Source organism: Coregonus lavaretus (genome assembly GCF_964263955.1).
Source record: "Coregonus lavaretus genome assembly, chromosome: 31".
In the NCBI taxonomy this organism is placed as follows: Eukaryota; Metazoa; Chordata; class Actinopteri; order Salmoniformes; family Salmonidae; genus Coregonus; species Coregonus lavaretus.
In genome coordinates, this window is record NC_140018.1 from 1,389,127 (window position 1) to 1,414,554 (window position 25,428).

The 25,428-nt window shown below is 45.5% G+C and overlaps 1 long non-coding RNA gene across 1 annotated transcript; it reads left to right on the forward strand.

Annotated features, from left to right (window-relative positions):
- The first annotated feature begins 13,595 nt into the window (after positions 1-13,595).
- On the forward strand, positions 13,596-21,796 carry LOC311106370. The gene is made up of 3 exons (XR_014610319.1): positions 13,596-13,709; positions 17,282-17,572; positions 21,723-21,796. It is a non-coding gene; the product is annotated as an uncharacterized lncRNA (long non-coding RNA).
- Positions 21,797-25,428: the final 3,632 nt, after the last annotated feature.

A 25,428-nucleotide genomic window follows, 5' to 3' on the forward strand; every position in this document is an offset into this window, starting at 1 on the left:
TATGTATCTCTCTCTCTCTCTGTATCTCTCTCTGTATCTCTCTGTATCTTTCTCTGTATCTCTCTTTCTGTCTCTCTCTCTCTCTCTCTCTCTCATCTCTCTCTCTCTCTCTCTCTCTCTCTCTCTCTCTCTCTCTCTCTTGCTCTTTGTATCTCTCTCTCTCTATATATACACTACCGGTCAAATGTTTTAGAACACCTAGAGTTTTTCTTTATTTTTACTATTTTCTACATTGTAGAATAATAGTGAAGACATCAACACTATGAAATAACATGTAGTATCATGTTAATCATGTAGTAAACAAAGAAGTGTTAAACAAATCAAAATATATTTTATATTTGAGATTCTTTAAATAGCCACCCTTTGCCTTGATGACAGCTTTGCACACTCTTGGTATTCTCTCAACCAGCTTCATGAGGTAGTCACCTGAAATGCACTTCAATTAACAGGTGTGCCTGCTTAAAAGTTAATTTGTGGAATTTCTTTCCTTCAAAGTGTGTTTGAGCCAATCAGTTGTGTTGTGACAAGGTATACAAAAGATAGCCCTATTTGGTAAAAGACCAAGTCCATATTATGGCAAGAACCGCTCAAATAAGCAAAGAGAAATGACAGTCCATCATTACTTCAAGACATGAAGGTCAGTCAATACGGACAATTTCAAGAACTTTGAAAGTTTCTTCAAGTGCAGTCGCAAAAACCATCAAGCGCTATGATGAAACTGGCTCTCATGAGGACCGCCACAGGAATGGAAGACCCAGAGTTACCTCTGCTGCAGAGGATAAGTTCATTAGAGTTACCAGCCTCAGAAATTGCAGCCCAAATAAATGCTTCACAGAGTTCAAGTAACAGACACATCTCAATATCAACTTTTTAGAGGAGACTGTGTGAATCAAGCCTTCATGGTCGAATTGCTGCAAAGAAACCACTACTAAAGGACACCAATAAGAAGAAGAGACCTGCTTGGGCCAAGAAACACAAGCAATGGACATTAGACCAGTGGAAATGTGTCCTTTGGTCTGGAGTCCAAACTGGAGATTTTTGGTTCCAACCACCGTGTCTTTGTGAGACGCGGTGTGGTGAACGGATGATCTCCGCATGTGTATTTCCCACCGTAAAGCATGGAGGAGGAAGTGTTATGGTGAGGGGGTGCTTTGCTGGTGACACTGTCTGCGATCTATTTAGAATTCAAAGCACACTTAACCAGCATGACTTCCACAGCATTCTGCAGCGATACGTCATCCCATCTGGTTTGGGCTTAGTGGGACTATAAGTTGTTTTTCAACAGGACAATGACCCAACACACCTCCAGGCTGTGTAAGGGCTATTTGACCAAGAAAGAGAGTGATGGAGTGCTGCATCAGATGACCTGGCCTCCAAAATCCCCCGACCTCAACCAAATTGAGATGGTTTGGGATGAGTTGGACTCAAATATAAATGTATTTTGATTTGTTTAACACTTTTTTTGGTTACTACATGATTCCATGTGTGTTATTTCATAGTTTTGATGTCTTCACTATTATTCTACAATGTAGAAAATAGTAAAAATAAAGAAAAACCCTTGAATGAGTAGGTGTTCTAAAACGTTTGTGTGTACATATCTCTCTCTCTCTCTCTCTGTATCTCTCTCTTCAATGTGAACGGCTGATCCTACAGGGTATTGATATGAAATCCCTAAACTATGAGAGTAAGCCGTTTGAAATGTGGTAAGTAGAGTCTACAGTTTTACACACACACTTTATCCCATTCTCCTCAAAGTAAACATTTACTCATATAAATGTTGCTCAGCCCGCCTAAGGAACTGACTCCCTAACTCATAAAAAGTGACTTACGTGGAGTTAAAATTCAACCTGGCCATTCTATTGGTCATTACAAGTTACACAGCAGGAAGTACAAGACCATTTGTTGTTTACAGCCCAGAAGAGACAGGAGAGGACAGGGAACACTAGTTATTAGGATCTATGTTCTGTTGCCGGGTGATCATATGGACCAATCCCTATCCAGCGGCACCGTCTTTGCATTGACATGATAGGGCAGAGCTGGGCAGGGCAGGGTAGGGTTGGTAGGGCAGGGCAGAGCTGGGCAGGGCAGGGTAGGGTTGGTAGGGCAGGGCAGGGCAGGGTAGGGTAGGGTTGGTAGAGCAGGGCAGGGTAGGGCAGGGTAGGGTTGGTAGGGTAGGGTAGGGTAGGGTAGGGTAGGGCAGGGCAGGGCAGGGCAGGGCAGGGCAGGGTAGGGTTGGTAGGGTAGGGTAGGGTAGGGTAGGGTAGGGTAGGGTAGGGTAGGGTAGGGCAGGGCAGGGCAGGGTAGGGTTGGTAGGGCAGGGCAGAGCTGGGCAGGGCAGGGCAGGGTAGGGTTGGTAGGGCAGGGCAGGGCAGGGCAGGGCAGGGTAGGGTAGGGTTGGTAGAGCAGGGCAGGGTAGGGCAGGGTAGGGTTGGTAGGGTAGGGTAGGGTAGGTAGGGTTGGTAGGGCAGGGTAGAGTAGGGTAGGGCAGGGCAGAGCTGGGCAGGGCAGGGCAGGGTAGGGTTGGTAGGGCAGGGCAGGGCAGGGCAGGGTAGGGTAGGGTTGGTAGAGCAGGGCAGGGTAGGGCAGGGTAGGGTTGGTAGGGTAGGGTAGGGTAGGTAGGGTTGGTAGGGCAGGGTAGAGTAGGGTAGGGCAGGGTAGGGCTGGTCAGCAGGGTAGGACAGGGTAGGGCAGGGTAGGACAGGGTAGGGTTGAGTAGAGTAGGGTTGGTAGGGAAGGGCAGGGTAGGGCTGGTCGGGCAGGGTAGGACAGGGTAGGGCAGGGTAGGGTTGGTAGATAGGGCAGGGCAGGGCTGGGTAGGGTTGGTAGGGTAGGGCAGGGTAGGGTAGGGTAGGGTTGGTAGGGTAGGGTAGGGCAGGGTAGGGTTGGTAGGGTAGGGTAGGGCAGGGTAGGGCTGGTCGGGCAGGGTAGGACAGGGTAGGGCAGGGTAGGGTAGGGTTGGTAGGGCAGGGTAGGGTAGGGTTGGGTAGGGTAGGGTTGATAGGGTAGGGAAGGGTGGGGCAGGGCAGGGTAGGGTTGGTAGGGTAGGACAGGGTAGGGTTGGTAGGGTAGGACAGGGTAGGGTTGGTAGGGCAGGGTAGGGCAGGGCAGGGTGGGGCAGGGCAGGGTAGGGTTGGTAGGGTAGGACAGGGTAGTGTTGGTAGGGCAGGGTAGGGTTGGGTAGGGTAGGTTGGTAGGGTAGGTCAGGGTAGAAATGGGTAGGGTAGGGCAGGGCAGGGCAGGGCAGGGCAGGGCAGGGCAGGGTTGGGTAGGGTAGGGCAGGGTTGGGTAGGGTTGGTAGGGTTGGGTAGGGTTGGTAGGGTAGGGTTGGGTAGGGTTGGTAGGGTAGGGTTGGGTAGGGTTGGTAGGGTAGGGCAGGGTTGGGTAGGGTTGATAGGGCAGGGTAGGGTTGGGGTAGGGTTGATAGGGCAGGTCAGGGTAGGGTTGGTAGGGTAGGGTTGGGTAGGGTTGGTAGGGTAGGTAGGGTAGGGTTGGTAGGGTAGGTAGGGTTGGGTAGGGTTGGTAGGGTAGGGCAGGGTTGGGTAGGGTTGATAGGGCAGGTCAGGGTAGGGTTGGTAGGGTTGGTAGGGCAGGGAAGGGGAGGCTAGGGCATGGTAGGGTAGATCAGGGTAGGACAGGGTAGATCAGGGTAGGACAGGGTAGGGCAGGGTAGGTTAGAGAAGGGTAGAGTAGAGTAGGGTGGTCAGTGCTCTCAGTTGCAAGACTCAGTGGAAGGAAACAGCAGAGAAATATATGAATGACTGAAGAGACAAACAGAGAATGGAGACAATTAGACGATAGAGAACAACCAATCAGAGGTTGTTTCTCTCCTCCCCCACCCCTCCCTGACTCCCCCTCAGCCAATCAGAGCAGCCTCCTCTCCTCCCCATACGGCTCCCTGCCTCACCCATGCTAGTTGTTACCATGTCAGTGTGCTGCCTCTAGCCTAGCAGTAATCTGTTTCATTGGGTCAGTGTGTCTCTCGCTCGACGACGCCTGACTGGCTGCCTGGGCCAACGTGGTTGCTAGGGAGCTCGGCCAATCAGAACGAGGTGGGAGCTGGTTGGTGGTTTCTAGGCAGGATTCAAGTGCTGAGGATATTTTGGCGGGAGAGCGAGGCATAGAGCGGAGGGTGGGAGGAGGGGTGGCTTCGGGGTGAAGTGGAGCATGTGATTGTGTGTGTGTGTGTGTGTGTGTGTGTGTGTGTGTGTGTGTGTGTGTGTGTGTGTGTGCGCACACATTTATGTGTGCGTGTGCATGTATGCCCATGTGCAGGTGTGTGTGTGTGCCCTACTGCCCCAGTGCACGTGTGTGTGTATGCCTGTGTGTGTGTGTGTGTGTGTGTGTGTGTGTGTGTGTGTGTGTGTGTGTGTGTGTGTGTGTGTGTGTGTGTGTGTGTGCGTGCGTGCGTGCGTGCGTGTGTGTATGTGTGTGTGTGTGTTGCAACCTGCCTCTCAGCTTTCTGATGCAACTTCTGAATTGTGGCTACTAGGGGGACTTTGTTATGTTTTTTTTCTTTCTGTCCTCGGCAGGAAACGAGAACCAATTGCTGCGCTGTTGCCATCGGAGGCGGGGAGGTTTGTTTTGCTTCCACTCTCATCCTGGGTACCTCCCCATCCTCAGTTACCGTAGAAACAGAGCAACTCAGACTCTATTTCCATCCTTTCTCGTTCTCTCATTTTCTTTCTTCAATGATTTTATCCACACTTTTATTTTTCTAATCCAGCAGCACTTCACACCAACCACATCTCAGCAGCCAATAGCAGCAGGAGTTCAGGAACTAAATGACAACACACAAAGCTGCAGAAGATAGCTATATATAAGAAGCCTATAGCTGATTTTTACTGGTTAGTGAGCGAGGGGTTTGAGTGCAGATTCAGAGTAGAGATGTAGGGTTAGTGTTAGTGAATGAGGGATTTGACTGCAGATTCAGTTTAGAGATGTATGGCTGATTGAATGCTTTACATTGTGGAGCTGCAGATGCATTCCACTCAGTCAGATCTCAGAGTATTTGAAGATTACCAGATAACAAGATTAACTCCTGGCTACCTCATACTTACCCAAAACCCAGTCCCTCGAAAGTACCCCTTCCCCCTCTATCACCACCGCCCTGACATCATCAATCCACCCAGACATACCCCGAACCCCCTTCACGCCCCCTTCCCCCAAACATCCACCCCCTCCCCACCGACCCCCCCTTCACACCCCTGTCCCCCCAACATCCCCCACCACACCGACCCCCCCTTCACGCCCCCTTCCCCCCAACATCCACCCCCTCCCCACCGACCCACCTTCACGCCCCCTTCCCCCCAACATCCACCCCCACCACACCGACCCCCCTCCCACCTATCTCATACTTAACTAAATACACCAATCCCCCCCCCCCCCCCCCCAAAAAAAAAAAACCCATCCCACCTCTCCCTTAACCCCGTCCCCACACTGCCCACTCTCCAAGCCCCTCCCTCGCCAGCATCGCCCAACCCTCACCCACTTCAGTGAAGTTCAGGTTAGGGTTAGGAATGAGGGTTAGGTTAAGGTTGAAGTTAGGCATCGTTTCAGTGAAGTTAAGGTTCGGGTTAGTTAGTGTTAGTGATAGTTAGGGTTAGTGATAGTTAGGGTTCGTTATAGTTAGGGTTAGTGATAGTTAGGGTTAGTGATAGTTAGGGTTAGTGTACCACAGGTAGAATATAATATACACTGCTACTACATTGTGATCCCATGTGGTCCCCATAGCAATGGAACAACATTGACGTTATTACACCATAACCTCTCACACCTGAGGGGGTAAAGACACCTGTAAATTGGATTAAGTGAGATAACTTTCCCTCTATGGCACAAACACACACAAACACACACACACACACAGAGACACACACAGACACAGACAAACACACACGTTAACAGGCTGTCAGTCTGTTTATTTACATTCCAGTCTCACACACACACACACACACACACACACACACACACACACACACACACACACATACACACACACACACACACACACACACACACACACACACACACACACACACACACACACACACACACACACACACACACACACACACACATAGAGAGACATACACATAGTAATGCTGCTGCAGCTTGAGGTCATTTTATTAAGGGATTATCTAGATTCCTTCACAGCTGGAGACCCATAGAGACCACGCTGTGTGGAGGCCTGGAGTCCAGCTGGAGACCCATAGAGACCACGCTGTGTGGAGGCCTGGAGTCCAGCTGGAGACCCATAGAGACCACGCTGTGTGAAGGCCAGGAGTCCAGCTGGAGACCCATAGAGACCACGCTGTGTGAAGGCCAGGAGTCCAGCTGGAGACCCATAGAGACCACGCTGTGTGAAGACCAGGAGTCCAGCTGGAGACCCATAGAGACCACGCTGTGTGAAGGCCAGGAGTCCAGCTGGAGACCCATAGAGACCACGCTGTGTGAAGACCAGGAGTCCAGCTGGAGACCCATAGAGACCACGCTGTGTGGAGACCTGGAGTCCAGCTGGAGACCCATAGAGACCACGCTGTGTGAAGACCAGGAGTCCAGCTGGAGACCCATAGAGACCACGCTGTGTGAAGGCCATTAGTCCAGCTGGAGACCCATAGAGACCACGCTGTGTGGAGACCAGGAGTCCAGCTGGAGACCCATAGAGACCACGCTGTGTGAAGACCAGGAGTCCAGCTGGAGACCCATAGAGACTTGGCTCATTGCACTCTAGCGACTCCTTGTGGCGGGCCGAGCGCCTGCAGGCTGACTTCGGTCGTCAGTAGAACTGTGTTTCTTCCAGCTGGCTTCCGGATTAAGCGGGCGGATGTTAGAAGCGCGGTTTGGTGGGTCGTGTTTCGGAGGACACATGACTCGACCTTCGCCTCTCCCGAGCCCGTTGGGGAGTTGCAGCGATGAGACAAGATCGTAATTGGATTGCAATTGGATATTACGAAATTGGGGAGAAAAAGGGGGTAAATTACAAAGAAAATAAAAAATAGCTTATTTACATACACTACCAGTCAAAAGTTTGGACACACCTACTCATTCAAGGGTTTTTCTTTATTTTTACTATTTTTTACATTGAATAATAATAGTGAAGACATCAAAACTATGAAATAACACATATGGAATCATGTAGTAACCAAAAAGTGTTAAACAAATCAACATTTATTATATATTTGAGATTCTTCAAATAGCCATCCTTTGCCTTGATGACAGCTTAATGCGTTTGAGCCAATCAGTTGTGTTGTGACAAGGTAGGGGTGGTATACAGAAGATAGCCCTATTTGGTAAAAGACCAAGTCCATAATATGGCAAGAACAGCTCAAATAAGCAAAGAGAAATGACAGTCCATCATTACTTTAAGACATGAAGGTCAGTCAATCTGGAAAATTTCAATTACTTTGAAAGTTTCTTCAAGTGCAGTTGCAAAAAACATCAAACATTATGATGAAACTGGCTCTCATGAAGACCACCACAGGAATGGAAGACCCAGAGTTACCTCTGCTGCAGAGAATAAGTTCATTAGTGTTACCAGCCTCAGAAATTGCAGCCCAAATAAATGCTTCACAGAGTTCAAATAACAGACACATCTCAACATCAACTGTTCAGAGGAGACTGTGTGAATCAGGCCTTCATGGTCGAATTGCTGCAAAGAAACCACTATTAAAGGACACCAATAATAAGAAGAGACTTGCTTGGGCCAAGAAACACGAGCAATGGACATTAGACCGGTGGAAATTTGTCCTTTGGTCTGGAGTCCAAATTTGAGATTTTTGGTTCCAACCGCCGTGTCTTTGTGAGACGCGGTGTGGGTGAACGGATGATATCTGCATGTGTATTTCACACCGTAAAGCATGGAGGAGGAGGTGTTATGGTGTGGGGGTGCTTTGCTGGTGACACTGTCTGTGATTTATTTAGAATTCAAGGCACACTTAACCAGCATGGCTTCCACAGCATTCTGCAGCGATACGCCATCCCATCTGGTTTGGGCTTACATTTTACATTTTAGTCATTTAGCAGACGCAAAAAAAAACTTGAATGATTAGGTGTCTCCAAACCTTTGACTGGTACTGTAAGTATTCAGACCCATTGCTATGTTTCCATTGATCATACTTGAGATTTGAGTTGATTGGAGTCTACCTGTGGTAAATTCAATTGATTGCACATGATTTGGAAAGGCTCACACCTGTCTATATAAGGTCCCACAGTTGACAGTGCATGTCAGAGCAAAAACCAAGCAATGAGGTCGAAGGAATTGTCCTTAGAGCTCCGAGACAGGATTGTGTCTAGGCACAGATCTGGGGAAGGGTACCAAACAAATTATTCAGCATTGAAGGTCCCCAAGAACACTATGGCCTCCATCATTCTAAAATGGAAGAAGTTATGAACCACCAATATTCTTCCTAGAGCTCGCCGCCCGGCCAAACTGAGCAACCGGGGGAGAAGGGCCTTGGTCAGGGAGGTGACCAAGAACCAGATGGTCACTCTGACAGAGCTCCAGAGTTCCTCTGTGGAGATGGGAGAACCTTCCAGAAGGACAACCATCTCTGCAGCACTCCACCAATCAGGCCTTTATGGTACAGTGGCCAGATGGAAGCCACTCCTCAGTAAAAGGCACATGACAGCCCGCTTGGAGTTTGCCAAAAGGCACCTAAAGGACTCTCAGACCATGACAAACAAGATTATCCGGTCTGATGAAACCAAGATTGAACTCTTTGGCCTGAATTCCAAGCGTCACATCTGGAGGAAACCTGGCACCATCCCTACGGTGAAGCATGGTGGTGGCAGCATCATGCTGTGGGGATGTTTTTCAGCGGCAGGGACTGGGAGACTAGTCAGGATCGAGGGAAAGATTAACAAAACAATGTACAAAGATATCCTTGATGAAAACCTACTCCAGAGCGCTCAGGACCTCAGACTGGCGCAAAGTTTCACCTACCAACAGGACAACGACCCTAAGCACACAGCCAAGACAACGCAGGAGTGGCTTCGGGACAAGTCTCTGAATGTCCTTGAGTGGCCCAGCCAGAGCCCGGACTTGAACCCGATCTAACATCTCTGGAGAGACCTGAAAATAGCTGAGCAGCGACGCTCCCCATCCAACCTGACAGAGCTTGAGAAGATCTGCAGAGAAGAATGGGATAAACTCCCCAAATGCAGGTGTGCCAAGCTTGTAGCGTCATACCCAAGAACACTCAAGGCTATAATCGCTGCCAAAGGTACTTCAACAAAGTACTGAGTAAAGGGTCTGAATACTTATGTAAATGTAATATTTCAGGGTTTTTGCTTTGTCATTATCGGGTATCGTGTGTAGATTGACGAGAGGGAAAAAACAATTTAATCCATTTTAGAATAAGGCTGTAACATAACAAAATGTGGAAAAAGTCAAGGGGTCTGAATACTTTTTGAATGCACTGTATATACAAGGGGTACCAGTACTGAGTTGATGTGCAGGGGTACGAGATAGTTGAGGTAGATATGTACATATAACTAGGAATAAAGGGACAGATAATAAACAGTAGCAGCAGCGTATGTGATGAGTCAAAAAGGTGAGTTCAAAAAGGGTCAATGCAGATAGTAGCTATTCAATCCCTCTTTGAATGTCAAATAAAAACGTATTTACAAAGTAAACAAACATTTCAACAGGTTACATTTAATGTAGACTTTGAATGAAATACAAGCCTGATTAACATAAGAGATCACTTCATTTGTCAATTGCACACAAGGTCCAACCGAAATTTGACTTCCGCTTTTAACCCAACCCCCCCCGAAAGACACACATACACATCCATTATAACAGTTAAACAGTGTATCTAGACTGCTAAGATATCTATATTTGCTAGACTTTTGCGAAAATGTTACGGTTGTGCAGGTGGTGGAAGGAAGGAAGGAAGGAAGGAAGGAAGGAAGGAAGGAAGGAAGGAAGGAAGGAAGGAAGGAAGGAAGGGAGGAAGGAAAGAAGGAAGGAAGGAAATAAGGAAGGAAGGAAGGAAGGAAGGAAGGAAGGAAGGAAGGAAGGAAGGAAGGAAGGAAGGAAGGAAGGAAGGAAGGAAGGAAGGAAGGAAGGAAGGAAGGAAGGAAGGAACTACTGGTCTTTGACCCAATCCAATACAGCCTATTGACTGACTATGGCATGGGGGTGGGGTTGGCTGAGGGGAGAAAGAGCAGAGCAAAAACAACCACCTAACCTGCTCTCCCAAATTAGGGTGGGGTCTTGGAGGATGGGAAAGGGGTGGGGGAGGGGTGCTAGCTAAATAACAGGAGTCAAACAAGGATGAGGGGCTAGGGAGGGTTGTTTGCTTGCCTTGTTGTCTCCCACATAGTGCCTGTTGTGAACCATGTTCCAGAATTTTACGAAAAGTTCAGAAAATCACTCTTCACACATCAGCAGATGTGGGGGGGGGGGGGGGGGGGGGTTAGGGTTAGGGTGGGGGGGGGGGGGGGGGGGGGGGGGGGGGGGGGAATTGACCGAGTGGTGAGGGATTTGACTGAGGGGTGAGGGGTTTGATTGAGGGGTGAGGGGTTTGACTGAGGGGGGAGGGGTTTGATTGAGGGGTGAGGGGTTTGACTGAGGGGGGAGGGGTTTGATTGAGGGGTGAGGGGTTTGACTGAGGGGGGAGGGGTTTGATTGAGGGGTGAGGGGTTTGATTGAGGGGTGAGGGGTTTGACTGAGGGGTGAGGGGTTTGACTGAGGGGTGAGGGGTTTGATTGAGGGGTGAGGGGTTTGACTACTACTGTGGAACAGGGATACCCTTCCAATTAATGATTTAATTGTGCAGTTGACTACTTACACCGTTTCCCATCTGTTGAGCCTGTATCTGTCTGTTGAGCCTGTATCTGTCTCACAATGACACATTTTCACTTGTGTCCACCCACACTGCAGATCAGTCAGCGATACAATGGTAGAATTAGACTTGTCCCATTTGGAATGATGCCATGACATCTACACTACGATGCACACACACAGACACACACAGACACACACAGACACACACAGACACACACTGCGACCCTCCACCCTGCAGCTATCCAGGGTCACCAGGCAGGGTTGTTGTTTGTGTCACTGTCATTGCAGATCCATCAGAAACGGGGACACACAGTGAACAGGGCTCAGGGCAGGGACTGTAAAATGGTACAGGGCTCTGCCACTGTGTTTTTGCCACAGCAGCGGATCTCAAAATATACTGTTTATATCTGGCAGGATAACCCCACAGGCAGGGCAGCATCTGATGGCGAATGACTCATGTTGTTGGTACCAGGAGAAGATACTGTGTTTAGGTCTCTGTTTGGTTTGGTACTGTAGTGTGAGGCTGGTGCACACACACACGTAAGCATTTCACTTGAAACACACACAAAACACATGTTGGTATATAGGCTGCTACATTATCACATGTTGGTATATAGGCTGCTACATTATCACATGTTGGTATATAGGCTGCTACATTATCACATGTTGGTATATAGGCTGCTACATTATCACATGTTGGTATATAGGCTGCTACATTATCACATGTTGGTATATAGTCTGCTACATTATCACATGTTGGTATATTGGCTGCTACATTATCACATGTTGGTATATAGTCTGCTACATTATCACGTTGGTATATAGGCTGCTACATTATCACGTTGGTATATAGGCTGCTACATTATCACATGTTGGTATATTGGCTGCTACATTATCACGTTGGTATATAGGCTGCTACATTATCACGTTGGTATATAGGCTGCTACATTATCACATGTTGGTATATTGGCTGCTACATTATCACGTTGGTATATAGGCTGCTACATTATCACATGTTGGTATATTGGCTGCTACATTATCACATGTTGGTATATAGTCTGCTACATTATCACATGTTGGTATATAGGCTGCTACATTATCACGTTGGTATATAGGCTGCTACATTATCACATGTTGGTATATAGTCTGCTACATTATCACATGTTGGTATATAGTCTGCTACATTATCACATGTTGGTATATAGGCTGCTACATTATCACGTTGGTATATAGGCTGCTACATTATCACATGTTGGTATATTGGCTGCTACATTATCACGTTGGTATATAGGCTGCTACATTATCACATGTTGGTATATTGGCTGCTACATTATCACATGTTGGTATATAGTCTGCTACATTATCACATGTTGGTATATAGGCTGCTACATTATCACATGTTGGTATATTGGCTGCTACATTATCACATGTTGGTATATAGGCTGCTACATTATCACATGTTGGTATATAGGCTGCTACATTATCACATGTTGGTATATAGGCTGCTACATTATCACGTTGGTATATAGGCTGCTACATTATCACATGTTGGTATATTGGCTGCTACATTATCACATGTTGGTATATAGGCTGCTACATTATCACATGTTGGTATATTGGCTGCTACATTATCACATGTTGGTATATAGGCTGCTACATTATCACATGTTGGTATATAGGCTGCCACATTATCACATGTTGGTATATAGGCTGCTACATTATCACGTTGGTATATAGGCTGCTACATTATCACATGTTGGTATATAGGCTGCTACATTATTAATTCTGTACACCTCCTGTATCTAATGTGTGCATAACATCACATCACATCATTGGGTTTTGCCAAGTAGAGGTTAGATCAGCTGAGGGACAACAGTCACATGTCTAATACAGAAACTATGGGGGAGATGTATTTTTTCCCTCCTACACATGTAAAGATAGGCGAAGCAGGAGGCGGGACCATAACATAGCATCTGATTGGCCGGTTATGCGTCACCAGTTCAACTCCATAAGAGGATGAATGATCTCTTAAAGGGGACATGCAGTATACAATATGGATTCACCAAAACAAACCTCGAAAATGAATATCTTTGACAGGTTGACTGGTGAATGACTCATAGTGGATCAACAACAGGGTTACTAGTGAATGACTCATAGTGGATCAACAACAGGGTTACTAGTGAATGACTCATAGTGGATCAACAACAGGGTTACTAGTTAATGACTCATAGTGGATCAACAACAGGGTTACTAGTGAATGACTCATAGTGGATCAACAACAGAGTTACTAGTGAATGACTCATAGTGGATCAACAACAGGGTTACTAGTGAATGACTCATAGTGGATCAACAACAGGGTTACCAGTGAATGACTCATAGTGGATCAACAACATAAAAGTTTGTATAATAATACAACTATAGTTATTGTACCAACACACATTTTGTATAGTTTAAAAATAACAATGATAGCTATAGTTTACCATATTTTGATGTAACACGAAATTGTTATTCTGGTGGCATACAGGGCTTAGTGCAATTAAATCAATGCCTTCAAGGGATAATTTTGCAACAGTAATATCAAATGAAATAAATCACGAAATAGCATTTTTTATAGGCATGGGTTTTGCACGATGGCAAGGCAGAACAAACAAATGGTGTACTGTCACTTTAAGAGAATGTATAAACATGTACGTCATGAATATCTGGTAAGGGGTGGGGCCAGATCCTTGTCTGGGCGGACCAATTTGTCACTGGCGCTTGAGAGAGAAAAAAAAAAACTCATCCAGAAACAGCAAACATTCATTTTAGAGTCTGTAATGCAAACGGTTGAAGGATACACAGCTCTGTTCAATTCTGGAGAATCAGTAACACCAAGTTGACAAGATACCACCCATCACAACGGAAGTAACTTACTTAACTGGCGGTGAGTCCTGCTTGTGATTCAGTTTGTATGGTAATTAATAGAGAAATGAAATGGTGTAGATTTTGGCTGAAGTTGTCAGTGTGCAGCCGGGTCGCCCAGTTTGTAAACAAATGCGGTGAACATGCCCTGGCATCGCGCTGTTGTGATGGAGTGTCTGTCAACCACTTTCCGTTTCCAGTTTCCAGTTTGGCTAAAGTGGGCGCAAACAAGGACGAACTTTAAACTTAGTGCATTAATTAATGTATTTTTGAATCCATGAACATTAGCCTATTTAGTGGGGAATTAATTGCGCCGAGTGACTTTAAAGAGCATGGAAGTGTGTATCGGTTGTTTTGGGGGCAGTCAGCCTCGAAGTTAGAGCGTTGGGCCAGTAACTGCTGGTTCGAATCCCCGAGCCGACAAGGTGAAAAAAATCTGTCGCTGTGCCCTTGAGCAAGGCACTTAACCCCAACTGCTCCAGGGACGCTGGACAATGGTGACCCTGGCCGTGACCCCACTCCCTGCGGGTGTCTCAGTCAGGGGCTTGGGATATGCAAGAAACGCATTTCCATCACACACTTCTACAAGTGTGTAACAGGACAAATATTATTGTATTATTATTTATATTCTTGCTTTGTTTCCTCACACACAACTGTGGTTTAGAAAATCAGCTTTTCGTTGACAGGTTGTGCTGTTGTTCACATTCAGGATTGATTTAGATATGTCTTTGAATGGACAGGCTATTTTAATGTACCGATGGCTGCACCTCCCCAAATTGAACCTGCCAAAAAGAGAGTTGAGCCTTCCACTAGCACGACACCTTTTCATAATGTTCTTCAAACATGGTTCTTGTTAGGGATAGGCCTACGTTTTCATATAGGCTACTTCATAAACGTTTTTTTTTTAAATAGCCTACTGCTAGCATTTTGGTGTAATTTCATCCATTTTTTACAGTGAGATTGGGTCGAGTCCGTGCTCAGCTATGTGGGCAGCCAGCGCCACACACCGGCAGCAGGTGGAATGATTTCGCCGCACTGGACTAGTCTGCTTGGCACGCGCTTCTGTTTTTATTGCAGCAGTTGCAACGCTCGGATTGCGTTATCTATGTGATTTCATCAAGAAAAAAAGTATATTCAATGAAGGACACTTTCCTCCACAATTAACCATTGCTCTGCGCTTTCAAGAGTCCTCTGGCACTGTCATTCACTGTTTTCGCTCCGACACTCAAAAGAGAAATCAGTAGGTAATTTACATGCTTATCACAAATCAGTGTCATTTTATGACAGATTTTCCGTTTGCGCCACACAGTAGCATAAACGACTTGTCTTGTTTACGTAGAGAGTTATGCTCCGCTCTCGAGCTGCCTGCCTGCCACGCGCACCTCAACAGATAAATGTGGTCTAATTGCGTTCCTCGAGACCCACCCTGCGCCGCGTGCTCCCGAAGTCACCCCGATTTTTTTAGGATGAATTAGAATTTAAGAAACCCATTTAGAAAACCAATTTAGGTTCCATTGTATTTAACATTCAATTAGTAGACATTATAGCCGACTTTATATAAAGCTAGTTTTATGGTAATTATATTTAGACTTGGGCTATGCCAATGATGACTCCTACTGAATTCTCCGGTAGCCTGTCACAGGAGCAGGTGCCCGGGTATAGAGCTCACCTTGTGCCCTTACCTTCTGGCAATAGAGAGAGATAGCTAGACGTGCAACAGAGAGGTGGAAGACAGACAGAGAGAGAGAGAGAGAGAGAGAGAGAGAGAGAGAGAGAGAGGTGGAAGACAGACAGAGAGAGAGAGAGGTGGAAGAGAGCCTAGTGCACAGATGGAGCCTCAGAGGGAGGGATCTCTCCGCTGTCTCCGCTGCAGCCTCAGCCCCCTGTGACCACGCGGCAGAGTTTGGCAGGCCTGCCGAGTGCCCCAGGCAGGTTGTGTGTCAGCCTTCTACTCACTGCCAGCGTGATTTCAAGACACTCTTTACTTACTAGTAGCTGTTATATCATGTAGGCTATGGTGTTTAATACTTACTAGTAACTGTTATATCATGTAGGCTATGGTGTTTACTACTTACTAGTAACTGTTATATCATGTAGGCTATGGTGTTTAATACTTACTAGTAGCTGTTATCATGTAGACTATGGTGTTTAATACTTACTAGTAACTGTTATATCATGTAGGCTATGGTGTTTAATACTTACTAGTAGCTGTTATATCATGTAGACTATGGTGTTTAATACTTACTAGTAACTGTTATATCATGTAGGCTATGGTGTTTAATACTTACTAGTAGCTGTTGTATCATGTAGGCTATGGTCGTGGTATCTGAATTACACTTACTGTAGCATACAATAGGAAAGTGGGTAGTAGTGTTACAACATTGCGGTAACTTTGCGCCTCCATCCTGCCAAAGAAAACGATGCAGGTGATTACGGTACATTATGACCTCATTCAACATTATTTTCCCTGTCACCTCGCTGTGCTCGACACAATAACCACAGATCCAGTTTCAGCTCTGGGATTTGCAAGTCAATCCCTCTCTCGTTTGTCACACCCAACAACAGGAAAAGAGACGTACTGTTGTTTTTTTTTAAAGCTTCAATATGTCACTTTTTGGGTGACCCGAACTAAATCACATAGAAATGTAAGTTAGATCTGTCATTGTCGTTGAAAGCAAGTCTAAGAAGCGGTAGATCTGTTCTACGTGCGCTATTTTTACACTTCCCGTTCTTAAATTTAGTTTCTGTGTCTTTTACTTTCAGTTTTGTACACCAGCTTCAAACAGCTGAAAATACAATATTTTGGGTTATGGAAAATATTTTTCACAGCGGTTTAGATGGTACAATGATTCTCTACACTATACCTTCTTATTTTGTCACATAAACTGAAGTTAGTTCATGTGCATCTTGAAGTAAACATGGCAGCTCATAACCTGACATGATGCCCATGTACAGAGAGAGACAGACTGTGTGTGTGTGTGTGTGTGTGTGTGTGTGTGTGTGCAGTGAAAGTTGTTTGTTTTACTTCCCGCTCCATGAAACTAGCTAGTAGCTTATGTGAGGTAGGCACGTGGAGTTTCAGCAGGGACTGTGGTTTCACCCTGGGAAGGGAGCGTTAGTTAACATGCTGCTTTATACCTGTCAGAGGACAGCGGTTGAGAGAGAGAGAGAGAGAGAGAGAGAGAGAGGGAGGGAAAGAGGGAGGGAGAAAGAGCGAGGAAGAGAGAGAGGGAGGGGAAGAGGGAGGGAGGGAGGGAGGGAGGGAGGGAGGGGGCATGGGAAGAGGGAGAGAGGGGGTCTCTGAGAGCTTTAGCTAAAGTGTGCAGGCAGGGGAATATAGTCCTCTGAGTTGTCTGTGCTCTCGGTGTGTGTGTTCTGTGCTGCACTCGGTGTATGTGTGTGTGTCCTCGATGTGTTTGTCCGTGCTGTGCTCTGGTTGACACAGTGAGGCAAATGAAGGTGGTTCTGGTGAGAAGAGACTCCAGGGCCAGATCTGTTAGCCCTCTGTTATTGATGCTGCCTCCTGACACTGATGACGAAGAGCATTTGGGGGCAGCAACATAAATACTCCTGTCTCTCTCCTCTCTCCTGTAGGGAGACGACCTCTGAGGCTCCTAATGGATGATGAAGAGGAGGACATGTCTCTTCAGCGTCGTCCTGTCTCCCAGTGCTGGGGCACCCCCTTCAGGGACATCAAGTTCCACGACAGAGACAGCAGGGACAGAGGAGACACCCAGGACAGGTCTACCCAGACGTCGACTGGACCCAACGCCATTGTCCCACGGTCAGAGGGACACAACATCATGGCACCACAAGGCCACAACAACAACAACACCCTTCCCTGTGGGGTGCAAGACAATCACCAGGCCAGAATACTGTTCCATGGTAAGAAAGGGCAAAGAGGAACCCATTTTAAAATACTATTGGATGTGTGTTTGAATCAGCTTTCCAATTTGTGGACTGTTCCATTGGTTCCATTTGACCAGACAAACTAAATCCGACACAGCTGAACTATATGAAAGGGTTAGCCATGTGTAGCTATTTGACTCAGGGCTGACCAGATCACAGCTACAGTACTAGTGGGGTGTGACTTAGGGGTTTTCCACTAGACCGAGGCACGGACTGTTTCGCAATTCAAAATGGAGATATTGCGCGACATCCAGGTACATTTTTACATTTTACATTTTAGTCATTTAGCAGACGCTCTTATCCAGAGCGACTTACAGGAGCAATTAGGGTTAAGTGCCTTGCTCAAGGGCACATCGACAGATTTTTCACCTAGTTGGCTCGGGGATTAGAACCAGCAACCTTTCGGTTACTGGCACAACGCTCTTAACCACTAAGCTACCTGCCGCCCCAGGTACTCTACCTCACTGTCACGGCAGTGTCGCTAATCATCTCACCACCTTTTACATATTTCATACACACGCTGTCCCACAGGAGAAAACACAGACACACTGTCCCACAGGAGAAAACACAGACACGCTGTCCCACAGGAGAAAACACAGACACGCTGTCCTATAGGAGAAAACACAGACACGCTGTCCTACAGGAGAAAACACAGACACGCTGTCCTATAGGAGAAAACACAGACACGCTGTCCTACAGGAGAAAACACAGACACGCTGTCCTATAGGAGAAAACACAGACACGCTGTCCTACAGGAGAAAACACAGACACGCTGTCCTACAGGAGAAAGCACAGACACGCTGTCCTATAGGAGAAAACACAGACACGCTGTCCTACAGGAGAAAGCACAGACACGCTGTCCTATAGGAGAAAACACAGACATTCTAATTCCAATTCTCTTCCATGCTTTTCTATGGGGGAAATTTGGAAATGGAATCTGGGTAGCACTTTATAATAAGTCTACGTAATAAAGCATTTAAAATGGATTAGTATATACTTTATTCATCATTTATTAATCATTAATCCATTTATAATATGTTTAATATAGGTCATTGTAAACCATTTACTAATCATTTGTTAAGTCTTTTTGCTTGGCCTCATCTAAAGTGTGGCCTATTTATACTTTATAAATAATGTATAAATGTTTTGAGTGACCAGTGTAATTTCTCACCAAAAGATGGACATGCCATTGGTGGACATTCCAGCAGCACCTGATGATCCTTAAGGTCTCAGAATGGCCCCTAGAACATATCAATGGTTAGACAATAAGCCCGCAACAGAAGATGTTAATGGAAATATATCTTATGAGTGGAGTAATGATTAATAAATTATGAAATAAACTATTTACTAATCCATTATAAATGCTTTATGGGGAGTTAGTATAAAGTGCTGCCCAAATTCCAATTCCAAATGTATTTGTAACTAGAATGTCAGTTGACTTCCTGAATTGAAAAGTAATTGACCCCTCTCCATTACTTGAATACATTGTAGCTTGTAGAGTTCCTAGTTGTTTCTTGCACAGATTTTTATTTTTCGTCTGTCTGTCTGTCCCTCCCACCTATCTGTAGACAGAGGAACAGACAGACAGACAGATGTCTGTAGGGTTATGTGAAGATATTTGTTTTCCTAACTGCATGGCATGTAGTGCGTGGCAGTGGCTTAAATAAACACTCTGCCGTGCCACAGCCCAGCACAGCTAGGGTCATCAAAGGTTATTGTTGAGTTCACTTAGGGTGAGTCCCAAATGGTCCCCTTTTTTATAGTGAAATACTGTTTACCAGGGCCCCTTCTGGTGCAATTTGCGACGCACATATTCTGCTCTACCGGCTACCGACGACACGCTCATATACAGTGGGGGAAAAAAGTATTTAGTCAGCCACCAATTGTGCAAGTTCTCCCACTTAAAAAGATGAGAGAGGCCTGTAATATTCATCATAGGTACATGTCAAATATGACAGACAAATTGAGAGAAAAATATCCTGAAAATCACATTGTAGGATTTGTAATGAATTTATTTGCAAATTATGGTGGAAAATAAGTATTTGGTCACCTACAAACAAGCAAGATTTCTGGCTCTCACAGACCTGTAACAACTTCTTTAAGAGGCTCCTCTGTCCTCCACTCGTTACCTGTATTAACGGCACCTGTTTGAACTTGTTATCAGTATAAAAGACACCTGTCCACAACCTCAAACAGTCACACTCCAAACTCCACTATGGCCAAGACCAAAGAGCTGTCAAAGGACACCAGAAACAAAATTGTAGACCTGCACCAGGCTGGGAAGACTGAATCTGCAATAGGTAAGCAGCTTGGTTTGAAGAAATCAAATGTGGGAGCAATTATTAGGAAATGGAAGACATACAAGACCACTGATAATCTCCCTCGTTCTGGGGCTCCACGCAAGATCTCACCCGTGGGGTCAAAATGATCACAAGAACGGTGAGCAAAAATCCCAGAACCACACGGGGGGACCTAGTGAATGACCTGCAAAGAGCTGGGACCAAAGTAACAAAGCCTACCATCAGTAACACACTACGCCGCCAGGGACTCAAATCCTGCAGTGCCAGACGTGTCCCCCTGCTTAAGCCAGTACATGTCCAGGCCCGTCTGAAGTTTGCTAGAGTGCATTTGGATGATCCAGAAGAGGATTGGGAGAATGTCATATGGTTAGATGAAACCAAAATATAACTTTTTGGTAAAAACTCAACTCGTCGTGTTTGGAGGACAAAGAATGCTGAGTTGCATCCAAAGAACACCATACCTACTGTGAAGCATGGGGGTGGAAACATCATGCTTTGGGGCTGTTTTTCTGCAAAGGGACCAGGACGACTGATCCATGTAAAGGAAAGAATGAATGGGGCCATGTATTGTGAGATTTTGAGTGAAAACCTCCTTCCATCAGCAAGGGCATTGAAGATGAAACGTGGCTGGGTCTTTCAGCATGACAATGACCCCAAACACACCGCCCGGGCAACGAAGGAGTAGCTTCGTAAGAAGCATTTCAAGGTCCTGGAGTGGCCTAGCCAGTCTCCAGATCTCAACCCCATAGAAAATCTTTGGAGGGAGTTGAAAGTCTGTGTTGCCCAGTGACAGCCCCAAAACATCACTGCTCTAGAGGAGATCTGCATGGAGGAATGGGCCAAAATACCAGCAACAGTGTGTGAAAACCTTGTGAAGACTTACAGAAAACGTTTGACCTGTGTCATTGCCAACAAAGGGTATATAACAAAGTATTGAGAAACTTTTGTTATTGACCAAATACTTATTTTCCACCATAATTTGCAAATAAATTCATTAAAAATCCTACAATGTGATTTTCTGGATTTTTTTTCTCATTTTGTCTGTCATAGTTGACGTGTACCTATGATGAAAATGACAGGCCTCTCTCATCTTTTTAAGTGGGAGAACTTGCACAATTGGTGGCTGACTAAATACTTTTTTTCCTCACTGTAGAGGGAGTTGCTAGTTTATTTTACAGGATCATTTGACCGTAAGAAACCCATTTGATTTGAAAGCCATATCTGATAGAACCAGTTTAGTGTTACTGACAACGATACAGGTACAGCAGCGGCACGCTAAAGTAAACACTGTTGAGTCAGCTTGCCCGGCCGGTCTTGGTGACAGACAAAAGGAGTGCTGTGTCTCTGTGTCTGAGACATAAAACACAACCACCAGTAAATCTAGAAAGTTTAGCTGCTTGTGTCATTAGACCAGAGTGTTAAAAAAAAAAAAAAAAAAAATATTCCGCTTCACAGGATCAGGTAAAGGGAAGGAGGTCGCTCAACCCCCCCCCCCCCTCTCTCTTAAAATTGTTTTTTAAAACTGCAAAAGAGCATGGATTTCTGCACTTGGGTCAAGCAAAAATCTCATGTATTGATGGTGAATCAGAGGCTAAATCTATTTACATTTACATTTACATCATTTAGCAGACGCTCTTATCCAGAGCGACTTACAGGAGCATTTAGGGTTAAGTGCCTTGCTTAAGGGCACATCGACAGATTTTTCACCTAGTCGGCTCGGGGATTAGAACCAGCGACCTTTCGGTTACTGGCACAACGCTCTTACCCACTAAGCTACCTGCCGCCCTAATCTATGACACTGAACAAAATCCATTTTCTTCCCACAGGCAACGATGGATTCCACTTGCACTTCCCAGCTTGGTTCAAGCCCCTGGACGACCGGGGAGAGAGGCAGAACGGGGAGGGAAGGAGGGAGGAGGAGGAGGAGGAGGAGGAGGAGGGGAGGAGGAGGAGAATGGAGGAGAGACCAGAGGAAGAGCGGGCGGAGGATAGCGCGGAGGCGAGGATCGGACGTAAGCTCCGGGAGATCGGAGACCAGTTCCACCAGGACCATGTTCAACTGGTAAGGGTCAAAGGTTAACTAACTGTTAAGGGGTCAAAGATTAACTAACTGTGTGTGTCTGTGTTCAACTGGTAAGGGGTCAAAGGTTAACCAACTGGTAAGGGGTCAAAGGTTAACTAACTGGAAAGGGGTCAAAGGTTAACTACAGTGGGGGAAAAAAGTATTTAGTCAGCCACCAATTGTGCATGTTCTCCCACTTAAAAAGATGAGAGAGGCCTGTAATTTTCATCATAGGTACACGTAAACTATGACAGACAAATTGAGAATTTTTTTTCCAGAAAATCACATTGTAGGATTTTTTATGAATTTATTTGCAAATTATGGTGGAAAATAAGTATTTGGTCACCTACAAACAAGCAAGATTTCTGGCTCTCACAGACCTGTAACTTCTTCTTTAAGAGGCTCCTCTGTCCTCCACTCGTTACCTGTATTAATGGCACCTGTTTGAACTTGTTATCAGTATAAAAGACACCTGTCCACAACCTCAAACAGTCACACTCCAAACTCCACTATGGCCAAGACCAAAGAGCTGTCAAAGGACACCAGAAACAAAATTGTAGACCTGCACCAGGCTGGGAAGACTGAATCTGCAATAGGTAAGCAGCTTGGTTTGAAGAAATCAACTGTGGGAGCAATTATTAGGAAATGGAAGACATACAAGACCACTGATAATCTCCCTCGATCTGGGGCTCCACGCAAGATCTCACGCCGTGGGGTCACAATGATCACAAGAACGGTGAGCAAAAATCCCAGAACCACACGGGGGGACCTAGTGAATGACCTGCAGAGAGCTGGGACCAAAGTAACAAAGCCTACCATCAGTAACACACTACGCCGCCAGGGACTCAAATCCTGCAGTGCCAGACGTGTCCCCCTGCTTAAGCCAGTACATGTCCAGGCCCGTCTGAAGTTTGCTAGAGTGCATTTGGATGATCCAGAAGAGGATTGGGAGAATGTCATATGGTCAGATGAAACCAAAATATAACTTTTTGGTAAAAACTCAACTCGTCGTGTTTGGAGGACAAAGAATGCTGAGTTGCATCCAAAGAACACCATACCTACTGTGAAGCATGGGGGTGGAAACATGCTTTGGGGCTGTTTTTCTGCAAAGGGACCAGGACGACTGATCCGTGTAAAGGAAAGAATGAATGGGGCCATGTATCGTGAGATTTTGAGTGAAAACCTCCTTCCATCAGCAAGGGCATTGAAGATGAAACGTGGCTGGGTCTTTCAGCATGACAATGATCCCAAACACACCGCCCGGGCAACGAAGGAGTGGCTTCGTAAGAAGCATTTCAAGGTCCTGGAGTGGCCTAGCCAGTCTCCAGATCTCAACCCCATAGAAAATATTTGGAGGGAGTTGAATGTCCGTGTTGCCCAGCGACAGACCCAAAACATCACTGCTCTAGAGGAGATCTGCATGGAGGAATGGGCCAAAATACCAGCAACAGTGTGTGAAAACTGTTTGACCTGTGTCATTGCCAACAAAGGGTATATAACAAAGTATTGAGAAACTTTTGTTATTGACCAAATACTTATTTTCCACCATAATTTGCAAATAAATTCATAAAAAAATCCTACAATGTGATTTTCTGGATTTTTTTTCCTAATTTTGTCTGTCATAGTTGACGTGTACCTATGATGAAAATTACAGGCCTCTCTCATCCTTTTAAGTGGGAGAACTTGCACAATTGGTGGCTGACTAAATACTTTTTTCCCCCACTGTAACTGTATGGTGTGTGTGTGTGTGTGGCTACGAGCTAGGGCCACCCACTGCCAGACTCCTGTGTCTTGTGGCTCTTCACTGTGAAAAGAAAAGGACCCAACATTTTGCCAGCTGGGGTAGTTACAAATATGCCTGCTAAAAATAGAGCTCTGTCACTGATTCAACCACATTCTGGGATAGAACCATTCAAAATAACAATTTTCCCCCAACCCAACCACAAATTACCAACCAGATATGCTAGAGGGTGGTGCCAGGTCACCCGAGTCCATAAAGTATTATTTACAGTGAAAAGGAGGTTGGTTCTTAGTTTAAAACTGCACTTCTAAAATATAATCCTACCATATTGTCTGCTAAATGACTCAAACGTAAATGTAAATCTACTGACTTTCTAGTCAAGTATTTTAGCATCTCAATCTGGCTGTCGAGGTATGGACTGGGTCGTTCAGAAAGCACCTGGAGCCAGCTCCCCGTAGAGAAGCGATAGAATATCTACTCTTCTGTCTCCGACCCTGTCTCCTCCTCGGGCTTTTGTCTCACTCCTTTCCGGTCACTTAAAAGCAAAAGGATGGAAGAATAATAGAGAGAAGTTGAGTCGTCGTTGTTGAGTTGTGTTATACATATCAGTTAGCATAGATGTGGTGAAGTTGAGTCGTCGTTGTTGAGTTATGTTATACATATCAGTTAGCATAGATGTGGTGAAGTTGAGTCGTCGTTGTTGAGTTGTGTTATACATATCAGTTAGCATAGATGTGGTGAAGTTGAGTCGTCGTTGTTGAGTTGTGTTATACATATCAGTTAGCATAGATGTGGTGAAGTTGAGTCGTCGTTGTTGAGTTGTGTTATACATATCAGTTAGCATAGATGTGGTGAAGTTGAGTCGTCGTTGTTGAGTTGTGTTATACATATCAGTTAGCATAGATGTGGTGAAGTTGAGTCGTCGTTGTTGAGTTGTGTTATACATATCAGTTAGCATAGATGTGGTGAAGTTGAGTCGTCGTTGTTGAGTTGTGTTATACATATCAGTTAGCATAGATGTGGTGAAGTTGAGTCGTCGTTGTTGAGTTGTGTTATACATCTCAGTTAGCATAGATGTGGTGAAGTTGAGTCGTCGTTGTTGAGTTGTGTTATCCATATCAGTTAGCATAGATGTGGTGAAGTTGAGTCGTCGTTGTTGAGTTGTGTTATACATATCAGTTAGCATAGATGTGGTGAAGTTGAGTCGTCGTTGTTGAGTTGTGTTATACATATCAGTTAGCATAGATGTGGTGAAGTTGAGTCGTCGTCGTTGAGTTGTGTTATACATATCAGTTATATACAGTGGGGAAAAAAAGTATTTAGTCAGCCACCAATTGTGCAAGTTCTCCCACTTAAAAAGATGAGAGAGGCCTGTAATTTTCATCATAGGTACACGTCAACTATGACAGACAAAATGAGAAAAAAAAATCCAGAAAATCACATTGTAGGATTTTTAATGAATTTATTTGCAAATTATGGTGGAAAATAAGTATTTGGTCAATAACAAAAGTTTCTCAATACTTTGTTATATACCCTTTGTTGGCAATGACACAGGTCAAACGTTTTCTGTAAGTCTTCACAAGGTTTTCACACACTGTTGCTGGTATTTTGGCCCATTCCTCCATGCAGATCTCCTCTAGAGCAGTGATGTTTTGGGGCTGTCGCTGGGCAACACAGACTTTCAACTCCCTCCAAAGATTTTCTATGGGGTTGAGATCAGGAGACTGGC